Source organism: Camelus dromedarius, chromosome 7 (assembly GCF_036321535.1).
Source record: "Camelus dromedarius isolate mCamDro1 chromosome 7, mCamDro1.pat, whole genome shotgun sequence".
Taxonomy (NCBI): domain Eukaryota; kingdom Metazoa; phylum Chordata; class Mammalia; order Artiodactyla; family Camelidae; genus Camelus; species Camelus dromedarius.
The window spans coordinates 41234702-41250441 of NC_087442.1; the positions used below are offsets into that span (position 1 = coordinate 41234702).

A 15740-nucleotide genomic window follows, 5' to 3' on the forward strand; every position below is an offset into this window, starting at 1 on the left:
AGTCAACCCCTCACCCCAAGGAAGGGGCTCTAGTCCTGCTCAGGGAAAGGTCATTTAAAGACCCCCAGGCTACCGGCAACAGTGAGGGTGGCTGTACTTCCAGACTGAAGTCTGTTCAGATGATGAAGCATTTGAAGCACCTTTGAGGACCAGAATATCGATGTAGCCAACAAACATTAACTGCCTTTGAAGTGCCAGATACTAGTTCAATTTTAAGAACCAGTAATACTTGTACTGGCAGGAAATATGACTACATTATATGAATATAAGACACTATAAAAATTAATACATAAACTATTTTGTTTAAATTACAGTGAAAAAATTCCACTAATCTTTGGTACTTATTCTGTTTGAATAACAAGGCTACCAAAGGGATGGTTTTAAAGAGAATGAATTTTTAACAAACAGAATTTGAATCTTGATGAAAAATCGGATGTTACTAGTGGGGAAGACTGTGCACCTACAGGGGCAGGAGGTACAAGGGAATTCCCTGTATATTCAGGGAACCCAAAACTACTTTTAAAAATTGTCTATTTAAAGACCTAAACAAGCAATTCTCCAAGGAAGAAATACAAATGATCAATAGGCACATGAAAACATGCTCAATATCACTAATTATCAGAGAAATGCAAATCAAAACCATGATGAGGTATCACCTCACACCAGTCAGAATGACCATCATTCAAAAGTCCACAAATTACAAATGCTGGAGAGGCTGTGGAGAAAAGGGAACCCTCCTACACTGCTGGTGGGAATGCAGTTTGGTGCAGCCACTGTGGAAAACAGTATGGAGATTCCTCAAAAGACTAGGAATAGACTTACCATATGACCTAGGAATCCCACCCCTACTTCAAAAAGACACCTGCACCCCAATGTTCACAGCATTATTTACAATAATAGCCAAGACATGGAAACAGCCTAAATGTCCATCAACAGATGACTGGATAAAGAAGATGTGGTATATTTATATAATGAAATACTATTCAGCCATAAAAAACGACAACATAATGCCATTTGCAGCAAGATGGATGTTCCTGGAGAATGTCATTCTAAGTGAAGTAAGCCAGAAAGAGAAAGAAAAATACCATATGAGATCACTCATATGTGGAATCTAAACAAACAAACAAAACATAAATACAAAACAGAAACAGACTCATAGACATAGAATACAGACTTGTAGTTGCCAAGGGGGTTGGGGGTGGGAAGGGACAGACTGGGATTTCAAAATGTAGAATAGATAAACAAGATTATACTGTATAGCACAGGGAAATATATACAAGATCTTGTGGTAGCTCACAGCGAAAAAAAAAATGTGACAATGAATATATGTATGTTCATGTATAACTGAAAAATTGTGCTCTACACTGGAATTTGACACAGCATTGTAAAATGACTATAATTCAATAAAAAAAAAAGTTAAAAAAATAAAATTAAGACTTGCAAAAAAAATCTATTTAAAAAAATCTATTTAAAACACACAGATAGATTCCAGTGTTTATATGGAAATATTTTAAAGAAAATCATAATATTAAAGCACTCTAGTTATCAAAGTCATGGGGTGGGGGCTTCAAGGAAGGGTGGACGTCTCAGAGAATACCAGTAGTGGTGTGCAGCTGGTCCCCAGGAGCTGGAGATCTGGAAGGTGTGTTTTATCACTGAATTGGTGGATGTTTGCACAACTTTTTGACTTGTTTTGTTAACTAATGATTAGACACTTGACAACAACAACAAAAATTGTAGAAGCCAAGTACTGTGGAAAGGGTTTAGGGAAAGTTTGCAGAAGCAGAATTTTAAACAATGGATGTGTCAACTTTGAAGCATAATGAAATGAAAATCAAGAAGAATAACCAAAAAAAAAAAAAAAAAAAAGAAAGAAAGAAAAAGAAAATCAAGAATAAATTCATTTTTGTGTATCTTTCTCAATTATTTGGGAAAAAACGATGTCACGATTCTGTTTGCAAAAGAAACAACTTGGTTTAGCTTCTGAGCTGCTAGGTTATAAGGGAGCAAAGCTTAATTACACAGAGCCAGGACAAGGGTGAGGCTAAGGGGACTCCTAGGGTGCAGACGGGGTGTATTAAGTACTTAGAATGAGTGCCTGGGCGCTCCCTGCTCTGTCTTCCACCCTGTTGAGGAAGGCGGCTATTTTAACCTGATCCCTAAATGACAAGGTCTGTTATCACTCAGTTCTGGTTAACCTACACTCTTTATTCCTTGCTGCAATGAATACATGTTATTTTGTATTCTTATCTTTTCCTGTGTTTTATCTGAAGGTAGAGACCAGTGGGCTTCACTGATCTGGGGATCTCACAGCCTCACACCATGATTTGCCAAACCACCCCCACCCTCCCGCCTCCCAGACATTAGAGTAACATGCCTATTGACTGGTAAATTTTAAGATATACTAGTGAAATGTGGCTAAAATTTTTAAAAGTATTCCTCGAACTTCTCATACTGCCCATGAGGTTCTTACACGACACGAATCCTACCGCATCCACCGACCATCAAAGGGTTTGAGCCCATTTTCTATTCAGAGCCAGTGAGGGTTACCCTGAGTCTAACCATCCCCTCCAGCCATAACTGAGCCCCATCGTTCCAGCAAGAACCAGGGACAGCAGGTCCCGAGGAGGGAGTCAACAGCTGCTGTGCAGCCTGCAAGCACAGCAGTTTGCTTTGTGATGGCTGGAAGACCATCCAGTACTGGATGCTAAAACGATCTAAGGTGGCCAGGATCAGACACGGCTCTCCATATAAGCTTCTAGAAATAGAAGCTATCTGCTCATTGATTCTGAAATGCACTACTCCTGCAGCACACTCAGCACTTTATGTCCTTAGAAGCAAGGGCCTCAAAGACCTTTAAACAAGGTCTTAGAGAAAGAAGGCCCTTGCTAATCAGAGATTCTGCATTTTCTAAATAGTAGACAAAATAAGGCAAAACAGAACAAGTGAAAACAAAACAGAAAAAAAGCCCCAAACCTTGGGGGAAAGGATTGTGCATATGCAGCAGGGAACAAAGATGCAGATTCTGTCTGGGGGTGGCTGACTCTGGAACTAGCTTTGCCCCCAGTGACCCTTCCCCGTGGTGTGGTGGAGGAGCTGAGAGGACAGAAGCGGGGTGTCACTGAGCTGATGGAGCTGGTGAGTGGTTTCGGTATTCGTTTGCTAGGGCTGCTGTAACAAAGAACCACAGCCTTGGAGGCTTAAACAATTTGTTTTCTCACAGTCCTGGAGGCTAGAAGTTCAAGATCAAAGTGTTGCTAGGGCTGGTTTCTTCTGAGGCCTCTCACTTTGGCTTGCAGACGACCATCTCCTCCCTGGGTCCTCACGTGGTCTTCCCTGTGTGTGTGTGTCTCCTAACCTCTTCTTATAAAGACATTGGTCATACTGGATTAGGGCTCACCCTAAAGACCTTATTTAACCTTAGTTTCCTCTGCAAAGGCCCTATCAGTCACATGTGAGCTTAGAGGGGCACACAATTCAGCCCACAACATGCTGGGTCTATGACTTGCTGTTGAGGCTGTGTAACCACCATCCACCTCCCACTGCTGGGTGCCTCTGACAGTTACCAAGAAGATCTGTGAACAAGCAACATGGCTTAGTTGCTTATTCTGCTTTTCGGTCCTTTGCCTGCCTCCATGGGTCTAAGTTCCTCATTTGTAAAACAGGACACCCAATTCGACCCTGACTCATTATAACAGTGTGTCAAGGTCAAACAGATGTTCAAATTAGCCCACTTGTTGTCACATAGTTTATCCACAATGAAAGATTAATACTGATAATTACTGGTAGATGTTAATACCGTGTGTCGGAACACCACAAGTCATATTCTAACTTCCAATTTCATCTCACTGAAGATTAAAGATGAGCCACAGCTGAAAATTCTTTTGAAGGCCTCAGAATAGAGTTCTATAAATATGGAGAAAATTCTGGGAGGAGCACATCTCTGGTGCAACCTTTCAAATTCTTTTTATGTTGATGTCACCACCAGTAGGTGGCCTGCCTGTGTAAGATGAGCTTTGCTGTCACCAGCAAACTGCAGGGAGGGTCTGCTCTCATTCATTGACCATGAATTTCTGGGGCAGCTCCCAAGGCCAGGTACCATACTCAGCTCTGCTCATGCCATGAAGGGCAAGGCTGGCATGATCTCCGTCCTTAGGGAGTTTATCAGTGGGCAGTGACGACAGACATTAAACAAATCATCTGAAGTGTAATGATGTTTAAACTTGGCAAGATGCTTCACAGACATGAATGCAGCAGTGAAAAGTGAGCTTTTGTTTTGCAATGACTTCATATGAATTCTAAAACCAGGAAATGTTAGTAAAAGGGAAAAGAGCATCTGTATGCACAATAACATCAACAACAGCCAACACGTCCATGGTTCTTATTCCCTGTTAAGCACTTTACATGTATTAATTCATTTAGTTTTCCCATCAACACATTGATGTGGGTAGTATTTTAACAGAGAACAAAACTGAGGCATAGAAAGTTTAAGTAATTTTGCCCAAGGTCACACAATTTCCAAGAAAGGCACACAGGAAGTCTGGCTCAGAAGTCTTAACCATCATGCTATGTCACCTCTAAAAGAAGGGCCACACCAGTCATGCAAAGGTCTCTGTGGAAATCGAAATGTGAGAAGCACTATCAGAGAAGGCCATTCAGGGATGCCCCAACCATCTCTGCCGTAACCACAGCCTCAGAGGCAAGGTGGTGCGAGGGACAGAATACAGGCCAAAGAGTCCAAAGACACCACCAGCTGAGTGACTCTGAGCAAGGACTTAACCTCTCTGGGCCTCAGTTTCTTCCTCTATAAATCAGAGATAAGTATGCCTTGCAGATGCTGGTGCCCTGCATCATTTCAATTAATTCCTTTACCTCCCCACAGGGTATTATTATTTCCATGTCACCGGTGAGGAAACAAGGTCTAAAAGGGTTTGCCCAGGTTCCAGTGGCCACTAAGCTTGGAGCCAGGTCCATCTGACACAAGCCTGCGGCCTCCCTTGCCAGCGCAGGTGTCCTCCCACTGCTCGGGGGTGGCACAGGGATGCCCACAGGGCACAGTGCTCTCAGGGCCCCCAGAATCACCATTATTATCGGTGGTGACTCTCTACTTTTCCCCATCCCCACCCTAGCCTTCTGCAGTGATTCTCAAGGTGGAGAGGGAATGTGACATGGTCCAAATCTCCATAGTGGCCTTTCAAGAAGTGAGCCAAGACAGGCCACATTTCGAATGAGTCTTACTCCCTTAGCAACTGGCTTCTTTAAAAAAAAAATCCTTTCTATTGGATACAACAATGCACTTTTGGTGTGCATTTTTTTTAAGCAATAGTTGTGAATTAATGGCAAAAAAAGCAACTCATTTACCAGCCCTAAATTGTGTTTACATGAAGGGCCCCTGAGCTACAGGAGTGGGTTGTGCTGGGCCCTTCTGCCCTGTGTGTGGGGCCTGAGGACTCCAGGGCACTGCATTCCCTTCCTGTCATAGATCTGAGCCTCAGCATTATCGAACTTTTTTTTCTTCCAGTCAAACCAATAATATCTTCCAGAAAACTTGATGGTCTGCAATGCCAAAAGTGTAAAAATCTGTAATTCATAGTTGTGAGGTTGAAAAAAGTCCCCAGGTGCCTATGATCTGACCTCTTGAGAATCACTGTTCAACCACTCGAACCCGTAAGGGTGTTTCTGTTGGTTTATTTGTTTTGTTTTTTAAGTATTAACACACTTTCCAAGCTATCTCCATGGCCAAAGGTTTTGCCTCAGAGTGGGTTTTAAAGGTCGTTTCCCCTCACTATCCTTTGGAATTCTTCAGCACATAACCACAAGAGGCATCTTAGCCAGAGAGGAGAGAATGCTGAAGGTGAAAATCCTTCCCTATCTGGGTGACCTTGGTGTTGAGAAGAGCTGCTGGCTGGGAAAGCTTTGCTTCAATAATTCCCACCTTGTTCTCTGCACTTTGTCTGAGGAGAAGGCACCAGCTAGTGCTGGGTGTCCTTGTACCAGGGCGGAGAACAGCACCTGCAAGTTGCACAACTATTGTTTGTTATCTGGTGTTCGCACTAGGTCTCAAGGTCTATTTAAATAAAAAGTAGCAAGGGAGACTGTGACCTCCAGCCTCGCAGCTTCTCTGACACTCCCGTTCAAAGTCACTGGTCGCAATTCTAAGTCTTGGGAGAAAGAAAAATTTCATAAAGCAACTCAATGATTAGAGATGACACCTCTGCTGGAAATGGTGCTAAAAATCTTAACCTTAACCCCTAGAAAACCAGGAGCTGGATTATGTGGGGAAAGGAGACAATGTAGATAATTTTAAGCAGATGTTCTGTGCCTACATAGGTCATTTTTTAAAAATTAAAAAGCATGTAATATTTGGTCTCAAACATCCATTTGAATTAGTAAAGCATGCTACATATTCCCTCTTTGGTCTTGCTAAATCACATCTATTTTAAGGTTGTTGATGTCCATTAAAATTTTTATTACAGAAATTAACAGATACAAAGTTGAAGAGTATAATGAGTTCCCGTAGCATTATCCAGCTTCAACAATTATCAACTCACAGCCAATCTTGTTCTATCTTTACGATGACCTGCTTTTCCCCTCCAAATCCCTGCTTATTAAAAAACCTGTATCTAACATTGCATAGTATCAAAGAAAAGAGCTCGTAAAATATAACAACAATATTACTAAATAAAATTAACTATAATTCTTTATATCAGCCAATATCCCGTCAGTGTTCAAATTCCCTTGGTCTAACAGGAGAGTTTTAAATGGAAGTTTGGGCCAGGCAGAGAAAGACCAAGACACAGCTTTTGAATCTCCGTATCCCGAGCACCCCTTAGCTGCCGCAAGGCCCCAAGAACATCCTTCTTTGCTTTCAATAGGGGCTCAAAGCCAGGAGATCTAGAATTCTTGCGCAAGCACCACGATTAAACCTTCCAGGGAAACGTGTGCCCTTCCCCTAGGCAGCCGCCTGGTCTGCTACTGCCAAAGCTGCTTGTAAAATGACAAACTAAACAGCAGCTGAGAAAACAGAGCCTCCTCTAAATGTTTAAAATATTTGAACCAGGCTGCCATTTCACTGGAGTGCATCTTAAAGGACACCCTCCCAGATCTCCACGCACCCCTCACTCACAACCGCCATCCCACTGCCGAGGGCTCACTCTAATCTGTGGTTGATTCCAGGTGCCTCCCGCTGGCACCCATGGACTCAGGCCACTCAACGCAGCATGAGCATGAAAGAGGAGAGAAAGCAAACCATTTGCCTCTTTAGGATCATGCTACAGGCGCAGGCGCTGGACAGTGGACTTGCAACCCCTGAAACCTAGAAGTGCTAACCTCAGCCCTCCTGTTTTGGGACTCTTTTCAGACTGCGGCCTGACTCCCCACTTTGAAAACCTCAGGCTCCCAACCTTGATACTGGCATCTGGTGTCTGACCTCCTGCCTACCTGCACTAACCTCAGGGGCCTTCGCCCTCAACTTATCAGTCCCAGATCTGGTTACCTGCCCAGTTGTTTCCTGGTTCCTGAAATAACAGAGCTGCCATTGACTAGGCAGGCATTCAGTGAACAGCAGCTTCAGTCGCTGTCTAACAAGCTCCCCACAACAACCCCACGATCTGGGCATTCAACACGTACACGCCGAATGCCTACTGTGCGCAGGCACTGCTCAAGTGTTTAGGATACACTGAACAAAAGAGACAAAACCCCTCCCTTCATGCAGCTCCCACTTTTAGGGGCAATGCCCTAGGAAGTGGCTGTTGTTGTTCCCATTTACAGGTGAGGAAACTGAGGCTCAGAGTTACTAGGTAATTTGCTTGACACCATAGAGCTGATAAACAGCACGGCAGGGAATCAGTTTCTGTAGGACTTTAAGCCCCACATGTATTGGTTTCTGGTTTTGATCACACCATGCTGCATCATTACATGATTCCTACTAAAACCAATGGCCTGCAACACTGAGTGCTGAACAGACGATGGAGGAACAGATATGCTTTTCACCTTGTATGTGGTACAGGTGGAATCCTGCTTTCACCAGCTTGAAAACACATTCACACTCCTCCACTGTGAACAGACCTTATTCAAATGGAAATCTGTTGCCGCCATGTACAAGACGGGAATACTGTGTTGCTTTCCCAAGTCTATTCTCTTAGAAACAATAATGAATTGGAATGGGGAGTGCTGTGCCAAAGGACATTAATGGCTTTAAAAATAACACCCAGGTGTTAAGTTGTGCTATCCCTAAATGTGTTACTTCTGATCTAACTGCATTCGCTTTATAAAATATTCTTAGTAAAATGTGAGTATGTGTTGTTCTGACAGGACACAGCATAGAATGTGTTCTGGCTTTCAAGGCTTAGGCAGGTGGAAGATGTAAAGTAGTGATTGGTTAGTTCACAGCGGGTTTGCTTTGTGAATTAAAATATCTTCACTATACTCACTGGTTCAGGGAGTCATACTAGGTACTGAGTGCCTACTATGTGCCCAGTACTGACCTCAGCACAGACTCCCAGTCTCAGAGTCACTCACTAATTGCTCGCTGGTCCCAAGATCCTTTCATCCCTTGCTCTGTTCAGGAGTCAACTCAAAGCACGAGCAAGACCCATCCAGGGCCCAATGCTCAAAGAAGCATGAAAATCAGGTGACTAATTTAGAAGACAAGAGGATTCTTTAAAGATGAAACTTCAAGGATCCCATATTCAGGAGATACATAATAAAGAAGCAATGCAAGGGACAAAGTTCTGGCCTGTGAGTAGTCAACTGTACTTTCAGCACTTCCACGACTGAGCCCAGTCTTCTCTGGAGTTAAGTTCTAAACTCTTCAGACGCAGAGCCGCAGAGCCGGGTAATTCTGTGAAGCCAAAGCTCAGTAAATTTGCATGATGGCTTGGTCAAGGTTAAGGACACAATCTCCGGTCACTGAGCTCAGAGGCATTTACACTCTCCGCTGTGTGCCCAGAATTGTTAATGGCAGAGACCTCATTTTCCCGAGCCCTTAAAGAGCCCAGCTGTAAGCTAAAGACAAGATAAAACTAAGTTCCTCTGCCTTGTACCTGCTTCTTTAATGCTGATTCTCTGCTGTTAAACCATGGGTTTTATAAAGAGAGTAGCCTGCAAAATGTTTTCCCTCTTAAAAAAGAAAAGAGGAGAAAAAAAGGAGAAAAAAAATCAATAAGCAAGTGAGGGGAAATGATGGAACCGGAAAGAAAAGAAAAAAAAAGAGCAATCTTAGGAGGAGGCTTGGGGATACAGGAAGAAATCTGGGAGCTCTGTCCTAGGTGTGAGAATGGGAAACCACTGACTTCCTGGCTCTTATATTCAAGGGGGAGGGTAAAATTCAAGGAATCCCTGAGAAGGCCTATATCAAAGGGCAGCTGGCTTAGTGGTTCAGAACAGGGACTCTGGCACCATTCTGCCTGCATGCAAACCATGGCTCTACCAGTTATTAGCTGTGTGATCCAGGGTAAGTCACTTCCTCTCCGGGCCTCCGTTAACTCACCCATAAGATGAGAATAACAACAGTACCTGCCTCAAAGCGTTACCGGGAGTATTAACTCAATCATGTGCAAAGCACTCAGAACAACACAAAGCATTCAGCAATCACTACATAAATGTTCGATGCTACAGTCATCAGTGCTGCTTATTCCACCCGTACACACATTTGGAAGCAGTAGAGCACAGAGCAGTAAGGCTCTCAGAGAGCCTGGGGAGGAATCCAGCCTCCACGACTTACTGGCTGTGTGACTGGGCATCTTAATAATGTCTCTGTGCCTCAGTGTCCTCATCTATAAAAGGGCACTATCAAGCCACCTCACTGGACTGCTGTTAATAGGAACTGAGATAATCCATGCTAAGTGCTTGGCGCAGTACCGGGTATTCAGTAGCTATTCAGTAGATGCCTGTTACTATTCCTGTGCCTTATTACTATATGTGAACAGTTGGTAAATGATCATTCATTCCTTTTTCTTTCTTAAAACCTTTCCTTGTAAGTATAAAAGTAATAAATGCTTCATGTAGATACTTGAGAAAATGCAGAATCATTCAGAAAAGAAAAACAGAAATCACACATCTGGCCCCTAGATATCCAGCCACGTTATACGTGGACTATTTCCCTGCCATCTTCGTCTGAGAGCACACGAGTGATCAATACACACAGTCCTGTTTTGTTTTATATGGTTGGGGCCACACTACCCATATGTAGCCTGCTTTTACCACTCATGTTGCCTGTCTTTTCATTAAATATCCTAGGAAACATGACTTTACTGGCTACCAACACCCCACTGCAGAGATGTGCTTGTGCTAGGAGGGGCCCAGGCCCCCCGCCCCTCACTTGCAGCTTTTTTGACCAGATCAGGACTGGATATCTGATGGCCAGCAACAACCTGGTGTTGGTGGGTTTCCCCCCTTTCATGGCAAGAAAGGAAAGAGCAGTTGGGGGTAGAGGTACCTGGCTCCAAAGACCCCTGGCTCTAAACCATGGTGGCCCTCCTCAGTACAACAGTGCATGTATGAAAAGAAATCCTAGCTTAGGGGCAGTGGCTCGCTGGCAGTTTTTCTAGGAATTGTTAGCTACCCTGTAAAAGATTTCAAAGGCAAAGAGCCAGCAGATCCGGGTACAAAATGAAGCTCAGGTTAGTAATCGCTGCTACCGAGATGGCAGGGGCTTTCAGGGCTGCCTTTGGCCTCACCGCCCATGGCAGCTTCCTGCCACATCCCTCAGCTCAGATGCTCAGATGCCGCGTGTGAGTGGCTTAGGGGCCCGGGCTCCTATGAAATTTGATAAAGGCCCTTAACAAGTGCTTGCAGGCTTTTCTTGCCAGGTCCCAGGCGTTCTTCGTGCACCATGGCTGCCCCCCGCCCACCATCGCAAGCGGCTCCTTTTTTTCCTGTCACCCCTTCCACCTCACAGCTGTGAAAAAGAAACACATTTAAATACCATCCTGAATGGCCCTTTGGAAGTATGAGTGGCAGGTCCTGCCACACCTCTCTCACAGACCAAGTAAACCTGCTGCAAAGACTGCCTCGTTTTTACCCTGAAGCTGCGCTACTGCTCGCGAGTGCAAACCGGCAAAGGAGAGAAGGAGAATCACGTTTTTAAAATTACTGGAAGACAAAGACGCACTTCTGCAAACTCAAGCAGAGACCAAATGTCCATTTAATACTATCCTAATAGCCTGGCCTAATGCAAAAAGCCTTCTCCTTGTCCCAGTGTCCACTGTCAGCCCTGGGTAAATGTCCCCAATCCTCATTAGCAACACTAATCAAAGCACCAGTGTCAGGAAAATCTGAATGACAGTATTTAAGAATTTTTAAGGCTCTCATTATTCCAAATGCACCAGTCAATATGCAAATTACCTCTTCCAGAATATAGAGTAATTCCCAATTCTGCTGAGCCCCTTCCACCTGGGGCCCCCCCGACCCTGCCTTTTTTTTTTTTTTTTTTAACCACAGCAAACACAAAACTCCAAAACAGGCTCTCATGGGACTTCAGATACCACTCCTTTTTCCAAATTTTTTTTCCCAGATTGACATTTTTTTATACCACATGAGCTCCTGCATCCTAGAGGAGGTGGGAAAAACTCCCAATGGAAGGCGCAGCCGGTATTTCCTGACGCTGGAAAGTCTAGCTTGTCCATGAATCATGCAATCCTTACACTACAAGGAGAAAAATTATCTCACTGAGTTTCCTGAATGCAAACAAAGGCTCTGGCAAAGAGTAACGAGGGAACAGAACCCTGAAGGGCCACAATGTGCTTCTCACTGTAACCTCCCTCCAGCGCTTTGTTAAACATTACCTGTCGAACAGGCGGGTGGGGGAGTACATGGCACCATGGCGTCTTTCTACTTAAGGGTTTTGCTTTTCATGAAAAATAAATCATTATCAAGCCAGTTTCCTTTTTGTTTTTAGATAATAAGACACAGGCCTTCCTTAGGAGAGCTGTTTCCTCCTTGGGATGTTTAAGCTTTGAACAGCAACATTAAAAAAATAATGCTTATAAAAGTTAATAAATCTCCTGCTGTGGCCATGACCCTCGTGCCAGGCTTTGCCTGGGCAACCCAACTCCAAAGAATTTATCAGCTGGTCAGAGACACATACACTCTCTTCCTCTTTTGTAGACAGTGTTATACAACTGTGGCAACACCCACCCCCCCAACTCACCATCACCACCAACAACAAAAAAACCAGAAATCACAGGACCTCAAGGAGTTTATTTTCACATCTTGAACACTACTGAGGGGCCAAAGTAGATTTGAAAACAAAAGTTTAGTAAAATTCTGCTCATTTCAGAAATCAAAACTATTGTATTTTCTTTAGATTTTTTTTTAAGTTACATTCTGTAACCAAAGCAACAATAATTATAAGTGGACCAATGTACTATGCTGGCCATTTCAATAATTGTTATTGGCTATCAGAGGGATGAGCCAAAGGAGTAAAGCTCAAAAGACAGGGAAATAGAGAGCAAGAAAAGAAGGGAAACCAGATGATGAGAGCTGTCTGGCTTTTAGTTAGAGCCTGCTCCAAAACTTCAGCAAGCCCCATCAGCCCATCTCTTGGTTCCAAGATGCATGTTAGGGAAGAGGAGGAGATGAGGATGGGAGGGGCAGGAAGGGGAAAGGTGAGGGATTGGGAGGGGAAAATCAAAAAACTTATAGCCTTGGTCTCAACCCCAGGTCTTCCAGAGCTAAGGAGAAGCCTGATAGGACCTGTTTCATTACAGACATACCACACAAAACGCCCCCTCCTTGCAAAGGTGACAGAATAAAATCTGCCATGCTGGTCCATAAGCATAGGTGTTCAAAGTCCTGAACACTGCTAATGAAGAGTTTAAATTCATTTCCCAACCCTGTTTACACAGATATTCATTCATGACTGCATCCATCCATTCATTTAATGAGTGCAATGCCTATTGTAAGCTAAACGCTAGGGACAGAAAAGACCACAAAACAGAAAATGTGGACCCCCTTCAAATAAAAACAAACTTAAAAACTGATAACTGCTATGAAGGAGGGGATTAAACGTATGTTATAAATGCTAGTGTGGGGTGTGAGGAAATGATGCCTCGAGGAAGTGATATCTGAGCTGAGCCAAAAGAGCTTTCCAGGCAGAAGGAGCAGCCATGCTAAAGCCCTAAAGTAGGAGACATGGGGAGGGGGGCACAGGGTGAGGTCTGAGAGGCAGGCAGGGGCTGGGTCATGCAGGTGGAGTGGGCTATAGTTAAGAGGGGGATGGGAAGTCCTTGAAAAGTGATGCAGGGGAGGGACATGATCGGATGCCAGTGGACCAAGATCACTGGCTGCTGATGACAACAGGAAGGCTGACTGAAGCCAACTACCTTGTAGGATACGTGTTGGCAAACTTTTTCTGCTAAAGGGCCAGACAGTGTTTTAGGCATTGTGGGCCAAGAGGCAAAATCATGGATGCTCTGTGAGCACCGTACAACAAAAAAGAAAACAAATTTCTGCACAATTATTGATAAAATTAAAAATACAACAATAATAGAGTATAATTTTAAAAACACAGTTAACCAGTGAGAAGAATGGAGTTCTTCTCGGGGGAATAACAAGTTGTTTAATTGGTGTTCTGCCACTGTATTATAAAAGCAGCCATAGACACTATGTAAATAAATAAGCATGGCTGTGGTCCAGTAAAACTTTATTTATGGGCTGAAATTTGAATTTCATGTATTTTTCATGTGTCACAAAATATAATTTTTCTTTTGATTTTTTTCAACCATTTGAGAATATAAAAACCATTCCGAGCTCAAGGGCTCTAGTTTGCCAACCTCTGTTGTAGAAGTTCCCACATTCTGGATGTGTCTAATTGCTTGCTCAGAGAACACTCATTTTTGACAGGTTACTGCAGAGTGATGCTATGTATTTCTGGTTGCATCACAGAAAAGGTTTGTGATAAAGGTCATTCCCTGACAAGTTTGATCTATGTTAAAAGTACATTTCCCCCTTTTTAATTAGAAGTAATCTGTGGGTGATACTTGAGATCCTGTGAACATCCTGTTACCCTAGAACCTTTCACTACGTGGTTTCAGTTTTCATGGATGATCCTTGCCTGAGTCAATCATTACACTGGAAGTTACAAAATAATTTTGATGTGATTATTCAGTGGCTGCCTAGTACACTGTTTGGTGGATTACATAATAATTTTTTATTGAATTTTCTGGTTTTAAATATTTAGATTCTTTCTTTTCTTTTTTGGTTGCTATTACAAGTAATGCTTTCATTAACACCCTATGGCTAATTATTTTTTGTACATCAATGATAAGTTCCTTAAAAGAAATTACTTGAAGTGAAACTAGGTCATCAAGTATAATCACTTATTAAGGGGTTTTGATCCACATTAAGAAATTGTGTTTTAGGGAATTATACCAATTTTTGCTCCTATTAAGAGTTATACACAAGTTTATACTGTTTAGCACAGGAACCTATATTCAATATTTTGTAGTAACTTATAGTGAAAAAGAGTATGAAAAGGAATATATACATGTATTTGTATAACTGAAACATGATGCTATACACCAGAATTGACACAACATTGTAAACTAATTATACTTCAATAATAAACAAACAAACCAACCTAATCTCCCACCAAAAAAATAAAAGAATGTTAAGTGCCTGATTCCTAACACTCCAGCTAACATTTAAAAAGTACCATTACCAAACTGATAGATGAAAATGGTTTCTCATTATTTTAATTTATGTTTATTCAATGGTAGTAAGGCTGAAACATTTGTATTTCTTCCACCTGGTCTTATCCTGGGCCCATTTTTCTATCCATCCTTTCCATACTGACCCACAAGAGCTCTCTATACTCTAAGGATGTTAATTCTTTGCCTATCATATGCATTGTAACTATTTTTCCGAGAGTGTAGAAAAAATGTGTTTTGAAAAATACTGAAATTTACATGGTTATTTTCCTCCTAAATCGATCTGTTCCTCCCCGAGATAGCAAAAAAACGAAGAAAAAATTTAGGAATGGGGGAGGGAATGCAAAAAATTAATGAAACGTAGAATTATTTTTATTTATTATGAACTTAACATCTTAAAAGAAAAAGAATTCCCTAATGAAATTTAAAATTTTGTTATCAGCCTTCAAAATTCTCTTCTGATCTTTGCTATTTATTATATATATAGTTGATTTCATGATGCACAAAATGTGCATTGTAGTTAATCCATGATTCCATATCGACTTTCCATAGCCAGCACAGTTATAAATGTAATTTTTTATTAACACTATGGCATAATTCAATTTTTGATTAACAGCATGACATAATACAGTTTAGTTCTCATAATCCATTTAAGATAAAATTTTTCACTAGAATAAATAGTTTTGCTGTGCATAACCTTGTATAAATTTCTTTTTTGGTTCCTTTAGGGTTAAATTCTTAAGTCAGTCTCAAAAATTAAACTACTCAATTACCAGGGGAAAAAGTGATACATTCAGGCTTATTGTTTTTTGTCCGAGAACACTCCAGAAAGATTCATTCAATATTTGTTGAGTCTTAGGTATTTGTGTGTCATTAGCAACGTTTAAAAGGGCTTATTCCCCCAAATTCCCAACCATATGGGTTTTGATAGGTTTATTTATTACGGCTATGTTTACAGGTATAACATGGTATTTGAAATTACTTTAAGTTGTGCTTTTTCAGTGCCAGCAAGCCTTCATAAGACCCATATGATAGTTTCATGAAACTATCACTTATAACTGTTCATCTCCTTCATGCCTTCTTTGTGTC

The 15740-nt window shown here is 42.1% G+C and overlaps 1 protein-coding gene across 3 annotated transcripts in view; it reads right to left on the bottom strand.

The window, feature by feature from the left end:
- The window catches only part of WIPF3 (WAS/WASL interacting protein family member 3), a 70904-nt gene that overhangs the window by 34290 nt on the left and 20874 nt on the right, over positions 1-15740 (bottom strand). The gene's annotated exons all lie outside the window — the stretch shown is intronic.